This window comes from Saccostrea cucullata, unplaced genomic scaffold (assembly GCF_032062105.1).
Source record: "Saccostrea cucullata isolate Sc308-1 unplaced genomic scaffold, CSIRO_AGI_Scuc_v1 ctg3809, whole genome shotgun sequence".
In the NCBI taxonomy this organism is placed as follows: Eukaryota; Metazoa; Mollusca; class Bivalvia; order Ostreida; family Ostreidae; genus Saccostrea; species Saccostrea cuccullata.
Window position 1 is genome coordinate 243,323 of NW_026926101.1, and position 10,673 is coordinate 253,995.

Consider the following 10,673-nt stretch of genomic DNA (forward strand, 5'->3'; position numbering starts at 1 on the left):
AAGCATAGCAAACGTGTGATTTTAAGACATGTAAAAATTTTACTTTAATGATAACTGGAAAATTGTACTTGTATGAATAAATGGCTTTAGCCTTTCATGGCAATGGTTATTAATTACATGCTGACAAAATATTTATTTGCTTCATAACCACGTCTAAGAAGGCAAGAAGAGCCAACTGTTACATGATAGCACACCCAGAATCTTGTGCATGTTGGAGAACACAATAGCATATGATACATCAAGCATTGTTGGCAAATTAAACGCAGGACGTTGTTGTATGGTGAAATGACAACTTGTTGTTCATAACAAACATAACATCACATTGATTCAAAGATGTAAAGCCTGAAACTGTATAAGTATCAGGTTTCAGGAAAGTAAATAGTATAATGATTTTTGTTCAACCATTTATTATTCATTTAAATACAGTGTATATAACTTTAAAAAAAACATAATACAGAAACCTTTGTTCGCTATTTAACATCTCGGCTAGAGAGAGTACCCCACCTTCGGCAGCCAAATTTCAATACAAGGACAAAGAATTTCAGTTTTTTTTCAAATAAGCATAACATTACAATGGAATGCCTATAATTCATTAACATCCAATTCATTTTCAAATTCATTTTTCAAAAATAATTTTTCGAGACATAAAATATTCACAATTTATCTTCTCACGTTCTTAAGGGGAAAAAATATCATAGTTTAAAAAAAGACCAAATATCTATATCCTTACATGCCATTTTAGTCCCCTATTGGTGAACCCGGAGGAACTATAGGCTGAGTCTGTCTGTCAGTCTGTCTCTTTTGGTTTTCCACATTTTTAGCTCACCTGGGCCGAAGGCTCAAGTGAGCTTTTCTGATCACATTTTGTCCATCCGTCTGTAAACTTTTCACATTTTCGACTTCTTCTCAAGAACCGCTGGGCCTATTTTAACCAAACTTGGTACAAAGCACCCTTGGGTGAAGGGAAATTTAAATTTTTAAAATGAAGGGCCAGGTCTTCTTCCAAGGGGAGCTAATAAAGAAAAGACAAAAATAGGGTGGGATCATTAAAAAATCTTCTCAGAAGTCTCTGTGGAGACTGTAGCTCTACTGGTTTATACTTATAACAAAGGAAGAGAAAAAGAGCAGATGGGACTTGAAACTTTAAAACAGCAATAAATAGAATAATGATCTTTGTTTAAGTCAATTTTTGTGGCAATATTACAAAAACACTACAACTCTAGGAGTTTAATAAATAGAATTTTAAAGAATTTTCAATTTTAGTTACCTTGGCAACATAATTCATCAATTATGTATCTTAGTACAGTCTTCCTGTGTGCCAAGTTATATTGAAATCTAACCAAAACTGTGGAAAGAGTAGCATTTTGAAAGTATTTCAAAGAAATTTCTATTTTTAATAACCATGGCAACACCATTCATCGAAATCACAAACCGATAAAGAGAATTATGTATCTTAGTGTAGTCAACCTGTGTACCAAGTTATATCGAAATCAGACCAAAACTGTACAAATGGAAGCATTTTGGAAGCATTTCACAGAAATTTCTATTTAAAGTAACTACGTATACGGCAACACCTGTCATCGAAATAAGAAACCGATGCACAGAATTGTGTATCTTAGTCTAGTCTAGTTGTGTGCCAAGTTATATTGAAATCAGACCAAAACTGTAGAAGTAGCATTTTGAAAGCATTTCACAGAAATTTCTATTTTCAGTAACCATGGCAACACCGTTCATCGAAATCAACAACTGAAGCATGTAATTATGTATCTTAGTATAGTCTACTTGTGTACCAAGTTATAATAGGAGGAGTAGCATTTTGAATGCATTTCACAGAAATTTCTATTTTTAGTAACCATGGCTATACCGTTCATCGAAATCAAAAAAAGATGCACAGAATTATGTATCTTAGTATAGTCTTCTTGTGTGCCAAGTTATATCGAAATCAGACCAAAACTGTAGGGGGAGTAGCATTTCGAAAAATTATTTACAGACAGACAGACGGACAGACGCATTACTATCGAATAAGCTCTTCTGACCAGTAGAGCTAAAAACCACTAGGCCAGAAAAGCTGAAACTTATGTGGAAGCATCCTGGGGTAGTGTATATTCTAAATTTTTCAAATTATGACAACCGGGGGGTTGGGCGGGGCCATAATAGGAAATCGGAAGTTTTACATAGGAATATATAAGAAAACAACTTTAAAAGTCTTCTTCTCAAGAACTAGTTGGCCAGAAAAGCAAAAACTTGTGTGGAAGCATCCTGGGGTAGAATTTAAATTGTCCAAAGTTTGACCCGTGGGGTACGATGGGGTCACAGTAGGTATTACAAGGGGGAAATCGGGTTAAGAATAGCATGGTCAAAGCTTCTCAGGCATATCGCTCCGTGTCATTAATTTTTGACGGAATTATGACATAATTCGAGCTTTTTTGGCCTTGCAGTATTTATCACTTGGACTGTTGGTATGTATCTATTGAACATGACCTAAATTTCTTCATACCCTGTAATTCTTTCGAAAATGGCCTAAAGCTGAAGTATTTTTGAATATTTATGGCTGTACACACAGTGGAGTTGTGGAGCAAGAAACATTATTAATTTTTTTTGTACGTGCAGCTAAAAATGAAAAAATTACTACTCGATTTGCTGGTATTGGGGAACCAAATTCGATCTCTTCAACAGATTTATATACCTGTGTGAAAGACAGTACAAAAGAAAATGGGTTTGAGGAACACATGAATAGACTTTTGGGCATCGGAAGTTATGGTGGTGGTAATATGATGGTCATGAAGACTGGTCTAGCGCCTTAAATGCGAAATGACCACCCTGAAATCATTTGAGTGCACTGCTTACCACAGGTTAGAATTGGCCTTTAAAAACGTTTTCAAGATTGACAAACTGTACACACAGCTAATGACGACGCTTCTACTTGGACTTTACTATTTTTATAAATATAGACCCGAATAAAGAAAATGCCTAAGGAGAAACATTGAGATATGACCACTCTAAGTAAGTTTATTTTAAATTGTTCAACAAACAACCAATAAGTTATTTAAGTAATATGTTGATTTCATATTTCACTCGTATTGTATTTCCTAAACATGTTTTTTTAATTTCAGATTTAAGATGTGAAAAAGCACATTGCTTCACAGGGTACGTGGATTGATTAATTGATTGTATGTTGTTTAACGTCCATTTCGAGAATTTGTCACTCATATGGAGACGCCACCACTAGCCGTCGGAGAGCTGCAAATTTTGTCTTATGCTCGGCACTCAGGGTCATTTAGCAGTAAGGATTTTTTTTCGTGCAATACCTACTGCGACACGGGACCTCTGGCACAGTTGGAATTCGAACCCGCGAGAAGGATCAACTCCTTACTTTGCGACTCTAGAGCAGACGCTCAAACCACTGTGCCACGCGGGCCACCAGGGTATGTGTGCTTAGAGCATCTGCTCTGGAGTTGCGAAGAAAGGTGGATGGTGGGGTGGCCGGGTGGTGGAGGTTCACATACACTACGATGGAGAAAACGAACAGTATTCAAACAAAAAAGGCCATAAAACAATACAAATGGTAAACGTTAACTTTAGTCATAACCTATTAACGATAAGGGCTGGAGCTTTCATACTTTATATATGTAATACTTGTGACAAGACCTTTCCAAAGAAACCATTATATTATATAATTATATAATGATATAATTATTTACACCCATCTTCAATTCAGTTGTACCTATCTTTGATTCAATTGCACCTATCTTTAATTCAATTGGATCTTTAATTTATTTGAAGATAGGTACAATTAATTGAAGATTAGGTGCAATTATTCGGAGATACAAATATTTGAATATGAGTCTCTTCTTTTAGCATCATGAACGTTGCGTAACGTCAAAAAATAACGTCATTTTCCTTGTAAAACAAAAGACTAAATACATGACATTGTTTTAAATTAACCAATGAAGAACCATTTATTTATAACCAATTCTTAAAGCTTTGTAATTGTAACGAATAAAAATTCTTGAAGTAAAGAGTAGTACATACCAAAAAAAAGAGAACATGTGCATAGATATGTAACATTACTTTTCTGTGTTATTTTGTTAGATTTCATTCAAACATAGCAACAAAAAATTCAAAGTCCATTTTCTGGTGCATTTCATTCCTCGGGATTTGGACATGTCATCTCCTTGTAAGGATCCCTGACAAATGGTCTGACCATACGGTAGAGGTACTGTTGTCGCTCAGGGGAAATCCCTCCGGGTGGTATTATCTCCGGCATCAGGGCAACTGCTGTTAAATCTTCGGGGGTATCAGAGGACTTCAGCAACTCAATTTCCGTTTCTGCATGGTCAACTGTTTCTTTGACGTCTACTTTTCCTGTGAAAATATTATTCAATATATATAACACTGGATTTTTTTTCTAAAAATCCTACCAGGAGATGAAGAAAATCTGAAATGGTGGAATTTCCGTATGCCTCTTACTAGAAGAAAGTAATGGGAAACAAACGTCTTCCAATCAAACCATTCCCAGCAGTGTTGTCCCGCCTCGTTCCAATATGTAACTGCGGTATTTGATTTGGCACTCTTGTTGACGACATCCGCTAGTCCGGATAGACTGTCAACATCAGTTCTGTGATAGAGACACTTAATGTTTGCAAACCCAGCATCCACTAGACAACGTCCGTGATAGGGCACTTGCATTGAAAGGGTAATATTGTGGTGAAGGCCTAACAATGTTCTCCATGACAGATACCCAAGGACATATCTGTTTTTATTCTCGCCTGAAATAGATAAATGACGAAACATATACAATGTACGAAGACTTAGTTTAATTAAGAAAAACCTATTTTATACGATGTCATGTTCCACTTATTCTAATTAATTATATAAAAATAATTGATAAAAATGTATACATATATAAACATGCATATGAATATCACTTTATATTGTTTTGAAACATTGATTTACCAGCACAATTATCACAATGGATGACACATTCTTTTTCACCAGATCCAAACGTTGTAAGGCTGTGATGAAGCATGGAAATAACACCATTCGACCCTTTCACTCCAGCCCCGTTTTCACCCATTCCCTGTTCTTCATCAACAACATAATTCATCTGCCTGTAATTTCCCTCTATGCAACTCCAAAAAGTTGCACTTTTCTTGGTGTCAAGAAATAAAGTGGCCCCTTCTGTCTTGCGTGATGTGGAATGGAAAGTGCTTGCGAGAAGTCAAAGGTGTAGTGAACATGCTGAAGATCTGTTGAACAGGGAGGAAGCAATCCCTCTGGTCTAACAAATGCACCCATCTCCTCTCTCGCTTTTTTTCACTGTCGTTATACACCTGAAAAATTAAATTTCATGGAAAATTCATGTAAATTATGTTAAATGAATTATGATTTTATATTATGGTTGAGTGAAACATTATACCCATGGTATCAAAGCAAACTCTTACCTGTCGCTCCATTTCAACCTTAGACAAATGTTCTGTGAAAATTCGTAGTTCCTCTTTCTTCTCAGCTAGCCCAATTGCCGTTGAAATTTTGGCTCTACAATCTTCACATTTTGGACATATATCCGAGCGGGGCGTCATATATTTAATGTGGGGACAGCATTCTTTCCACAGAAGTTTGAAGGTAGTGAGCCCAACTTTCCTCTCTCCCAGCTCGTCACAAGAATAAGAATACGAAGAATGGAGTGATGTTTTGCTGCCAGATGAAGGTAAAAAAGTCACAGGAATACTTTTGTTTTTTACTGTCGGTTGTGGTAGTCTAAATTCTTCAGCGTAATTCTGAATATAGTCGATAGCTCTTTTAAGATCGTCAAACTTAAAGGCATATGGTGGGCGTCTGCTCTTTTTTTTGTGGGTACGAGGTACTATCTTTTTCATCTTTAGCTAATTCACTTGTGGTCAGTATTGAGTTTTGTATTTCTTCTACGGCAACGTTTTTCAGACAGTTTTTCCCCACACGAACATGCTTTACTAATGTTTTCCTGTAAACTCTGAAGATTGTTACATCCATTACATTCTATATCTTCCTCCTCCTCACTGTAACTCTCTTCATTGTTGTCAATGACACAGTTTCTACCAAATCTGTCTATCTTGTCCCTGATGTCGTGTTGTTGAACAGATTCTTTGTTGATGTCGTCGTCACTGTCATCATCGTTATCCCCAGGTACATTTTTCTCGCAGCAAGCACAGTAATATTACGGTAATATAATATTTAGTGTTTATAAAACGATGTAGATCTATGTCGTCTGTAAACAAAGACCTATGTTACGAAGTTACTACAGTTTTTATCTTGTAATGACTTATTTTATAAATTACATTTTGTCACTTATATTTACGAAGATGTGACTACACGAGAAGGCAATGTAAATGTTCTATAACTAATAAGGAAGTTTCCACTCTGTACGGTTTCTGCACGTACCATATTTTATGTCAATACATCATTACATGTACATATACAAGTACATGTATAGGCCTATATCAGTGCATAATTTAGGGACAAGAATAAGAAAAACATTAAAATATCATTAAAACTACATTACCTTAAGATCCATGGGATGGCAAAGGGTTCAGCTTACCTTCTTTCTATAAATCAGCTGTGAATTTATACTTAGGCTAAATCATGCTAAAAATTTATTTTTTACGGTAACCAGCCGGCTGTAACGTCGTGACTTTAAAGATCGATTATGACGTTATTCTATTCACGTCACGAAGGTCCCTTTTCGCTTGACGCAACTCATATATGTTAATTTGGCGTTCCAAACGAACTTGGAAAGACAGCAACATTTCTACAGCAGTGGACCCAAGCGGGGGTTTACGTCACAACCGGAAGACAGACCAACCACTCCAGTGCGTCGTACCAGGTCTCATAGACGACCGATACTGCACAATCAAGGATGGTAAACTAGACAAGCAGTGTTCCAGAGAGGTAGGCTAGAAAAGCGGCGACGAAAAGAGAGAGCGGAGTCCGTCTTCCGAGAGTCACATTCAAGGTTACTGTTACGCCCGCACATGCTGCCGTACTTGGAACTCTTTTGTATAGTAAGGTAATTTTATGTCATTTGCGTTATTTTTATGTTCATGGCGGCAAGCACATGGTGCGACTAAGCCCTCACATTTACGCGAAAATAAGGCACAAGGAGGTAAATACGTTTGTTTCGTATGTGTATTTTTGCGTATTCGATCTGTAATTAACTTTTTATATATTGAATCTGTGTAATTGTTATTGTTTACAGTTTCACGGTGAAGTTAGGTACTGTTTGACACTGCGGCGGGAATACCCGTATTTTTGCTTTGATGTATTAAACTTCATCAGTAAAAACCCAAGTTACCCTTGTTTATCTGCGAGAGGGCCGCTCGATCCATAAACGCACATCTCTGCCGTAACAGTGAAACTCCTTCCCAGGATCGTAAAACGGTGAGTGTGATCTATGGAAGCCTAGAGACGCCATTACCGTTGTATTGACTTTACAGTATCTGCGACACATGATGTTTCTGTGATGATGTGCAACTGTGAACAGAACATTTGCGATTTATATTGATTTATATTGATGACATTAACTGTGTGAAAATTGTATGGTGGCACGTCCGCGTTATAAAGTGACAATTCTAGCATTACAATACATTACATGTTTGTGACTGTGTGTTAGTAAACATTGTGCTATTAATTGATTAATGCTATTAATTAGTGCTAGTTATTTATTATATCTGTGCATATGAACAATTATCAAGACTGTGCTGTAGATTTAAACTGTATTGACTCTTGATTGCAAATGTTGATTTGTATTCAATGTGTATGTATACATGTGCATGTATTTACCTTGTGTGCTAGGGGAAGGTTCTGATATTTTATTGCAATATTTATCACATGGTTTGTAGGTAACATTGTATTGTATCTAAGTTTAAACTCCCTAACTGTGTTACAAATATGTCAAACGAAGAGATGCCCTATACAGATGCACTTTCATCTATCCCCCCTGAAACAAAGGAAGACAACAACATAGGTAACGACAAGGAAAATGTTAAAACAACTTCTGAAGAAGCGTCTAAGGACTCTGAACAAGCAAGCCAGAGCAATACATTACATATGCGTGAGCGCAAGATGACCACGAAAGGTTTGGAATGGCAAGTTGATCAGATATGCTCAGACTTTAAGCTCAAGGCTTCAAGATGGCGGAAGTGTGCAGCATCTATTGAAGTTCTTATTTCGGATTCGAAGGATACCTCTGCTATCAGGCGAGAAAGAGACGTTCTTATTAGTATTACGACTAATCTGAATGAAATCCTTGAAAGACTGAAACAAATGCTTACAAATGAAGAAGACGAGAAGTACAGACATTTAGTTGATCAATACCAGGGGAGGATCGAGATTATTCTAGGAGATAATCACACATTGATGAGAGACATTACAAATTACTTGAGAGAATTAGAGTTTGACTCTGTCTCCAGGATTTCAGGTAGATCGCACAGCAGTCGTACATCAAGGTCAACGAGGGTTTCCAATACCTCTAGAAGTTCCAGGAAGTCGGTAGATACAGTCATGGAGGCAGCAGCGCTGAAGACAAAGCTGAAGTACATTGACGCAGAGGCAAAACACAAGGCAGACCTTGAAAGGATTAGAACCCAGAAGGAGCTTGATATAGCGCAGGCTAAGTTAGAAGCACTTGAGACTTTTGAAGGTAATGAACCATTCTTGTACCGTGATTTTAAACATTCGATTCCAGAGCTTGACTCCAAGGAGCGTGTCAAAAGGTTCATTGATACTCAGGTCAGGCCATCAGAAGAGAGGATAAAGATAGAACCAGTATCAAAAGCACCACTGATTTCTCATAGGAACCTCATTCCTCCAGTATTCACTCCTCACACACAACAGGAACATGTCGCAACTAGCACTGCTTCAAGAGTTCCCTTAAGCAACATAGACTTGCAGTCACGTAACAATCCGTCACTGCCTAGTAAAGATGACAAACAAATAGAGCAAGGCTTATTGGATCTGGCTACTTCACTAGCAAAGCAAGTGAGTCTTAGTCGTTTACCCCCTCCGGAACCTACCATTTTTCTAGGAGATCCGTTGAAGTACCCAAGTTGGAAGGCATCATTTCAAACACTCATTGAGCAGCGTCAGATTCCAGCATCAGAAAGGATACATTATTTGAAGAAGTATCTGGGTGGACCAGTGAAAGATTTCATAGAGAACTATTTTCTGTTATCAACAGATGATGCGTATGAGGAGGCTAAAGGACTGCTAGACCAAAGATATGGTAACCCATTCATTGTTGCCAATGCATTCCGTGACAAACTGGATAAATGGACAAAGATAAGCTCGAGAGATGGTGTTGGACTGCAGCGATTTGGTGATTTTCTTAAGCAGTGTTATACAGCCATGCAGAGTATTGGAAGCTTGAACATTCTCAATGATGACAGAGAAAACAGAAGACTGCTTAGCAAACTTCCAGATTGGCTTGTGACAAGATGGGGTAGGATTGCCACACAGTACAGAGAAGAAAGAATGGAATTTCCACCATTCAAGAATTTTATGGAATTTATCATGAAAGAAGCCAAGATTGCGACAGACCCTATTACCTCCACAGAGTCTGTAAAGAAGTCTGAACTCGCCCAATCAGAGCCGAGTAAGCCAGGACCTGATGTCAGAATACGAAAGCGAGGTGCAGCTGATTATGGAAAACGATCTTTCCTGACAGACGTTGACGAGAATCAGCCCGCAAATGTGAACGTTGCAAATAGAAGCGATAGAGGGAGAAACTGTGTTTTGTGTGAAGGGAATCATGAACTAGATGACTGTAAACAGTTCTTAGCGAAGAGTCTGGAAGGAAGAAAACAGTATGCAAAACAGAAAGGTCTGTGTTTTGGATGTTTACATTCGGGTCATCTATCAAGGAAGTGTCGCCAGAGGAAAAGATGCAAAATTTGTTCCAAGTTTCACCCATCATCTTTAAACGGGGACATCTACAGACGAGAACAGCAACAGATTACGGAGGATGTGGATAAGGCAGCCATGCCAAAGGAGAGTTCATCAGGAACAACACTTATGGTACTTTTACTGGTACTTTTACTGGATACTCCAGAGTGATTCATAATACTTCCAGTTTATGTGTCACATAAAGAGAACCCAGACAGAGAGAGGTTAGCACAAGTTCCTCTCAAACTCTAAGGAAGTTTTGGAGAGCATTCCAGCTGAAGAAAGAGCAAAGGGACTAGCAGATATTGACATACACCATGACAAACTTCCCATGGAAAGAACTTTAGGTATGCTGTGGTGTATTCAGACAGATGCATTTCATTCAAGATTACCCTGAAGGACCGCCCTCTTACTAGACGAGGTGTTCTTTCGACTTTGAGTTCCGTATTTGACCCACTTGGATTCATAGCACCTTTCGTTCTAGATGGGAAACAAATCTTGCAGGAAATGTGTAGAAACCAGACAGATTGGGATAGCCTCTTCCAGAGAACTTGAGGCCTAGATGGAGATGTTGGAGAAATGATCTTGAGCACCTTGGTTCCTTAGAAATCAAGAGATGTCTGAAACCTGAGAACTTTGGAGATGTTGTTGTAGCGGAGCTACACCATTTCTCCGATGCGAGCACTATCGGGTATGGCCAGTGCTCATATCTTCGTCTCATCGATGACAAGCAGCAAGTACACTGCTCTTTAGTT

At 37.9% G+C, this 10,673-nt stretch overlaps 1 pseudogene; it reads right to left on the reverse strand.

Annotated features, from left to right (window-relative positions):
- Window positions 1–4,042: 4,042 nt before the first annotated feature.
- Window positions 4,043–5,879, reverse strand: LOC134270773 (uncharacterized; annotated as a pseudogene).
- Between the last annotated feature and the right edge of the window lie 4,794 nt (window positions 5,880–10,673).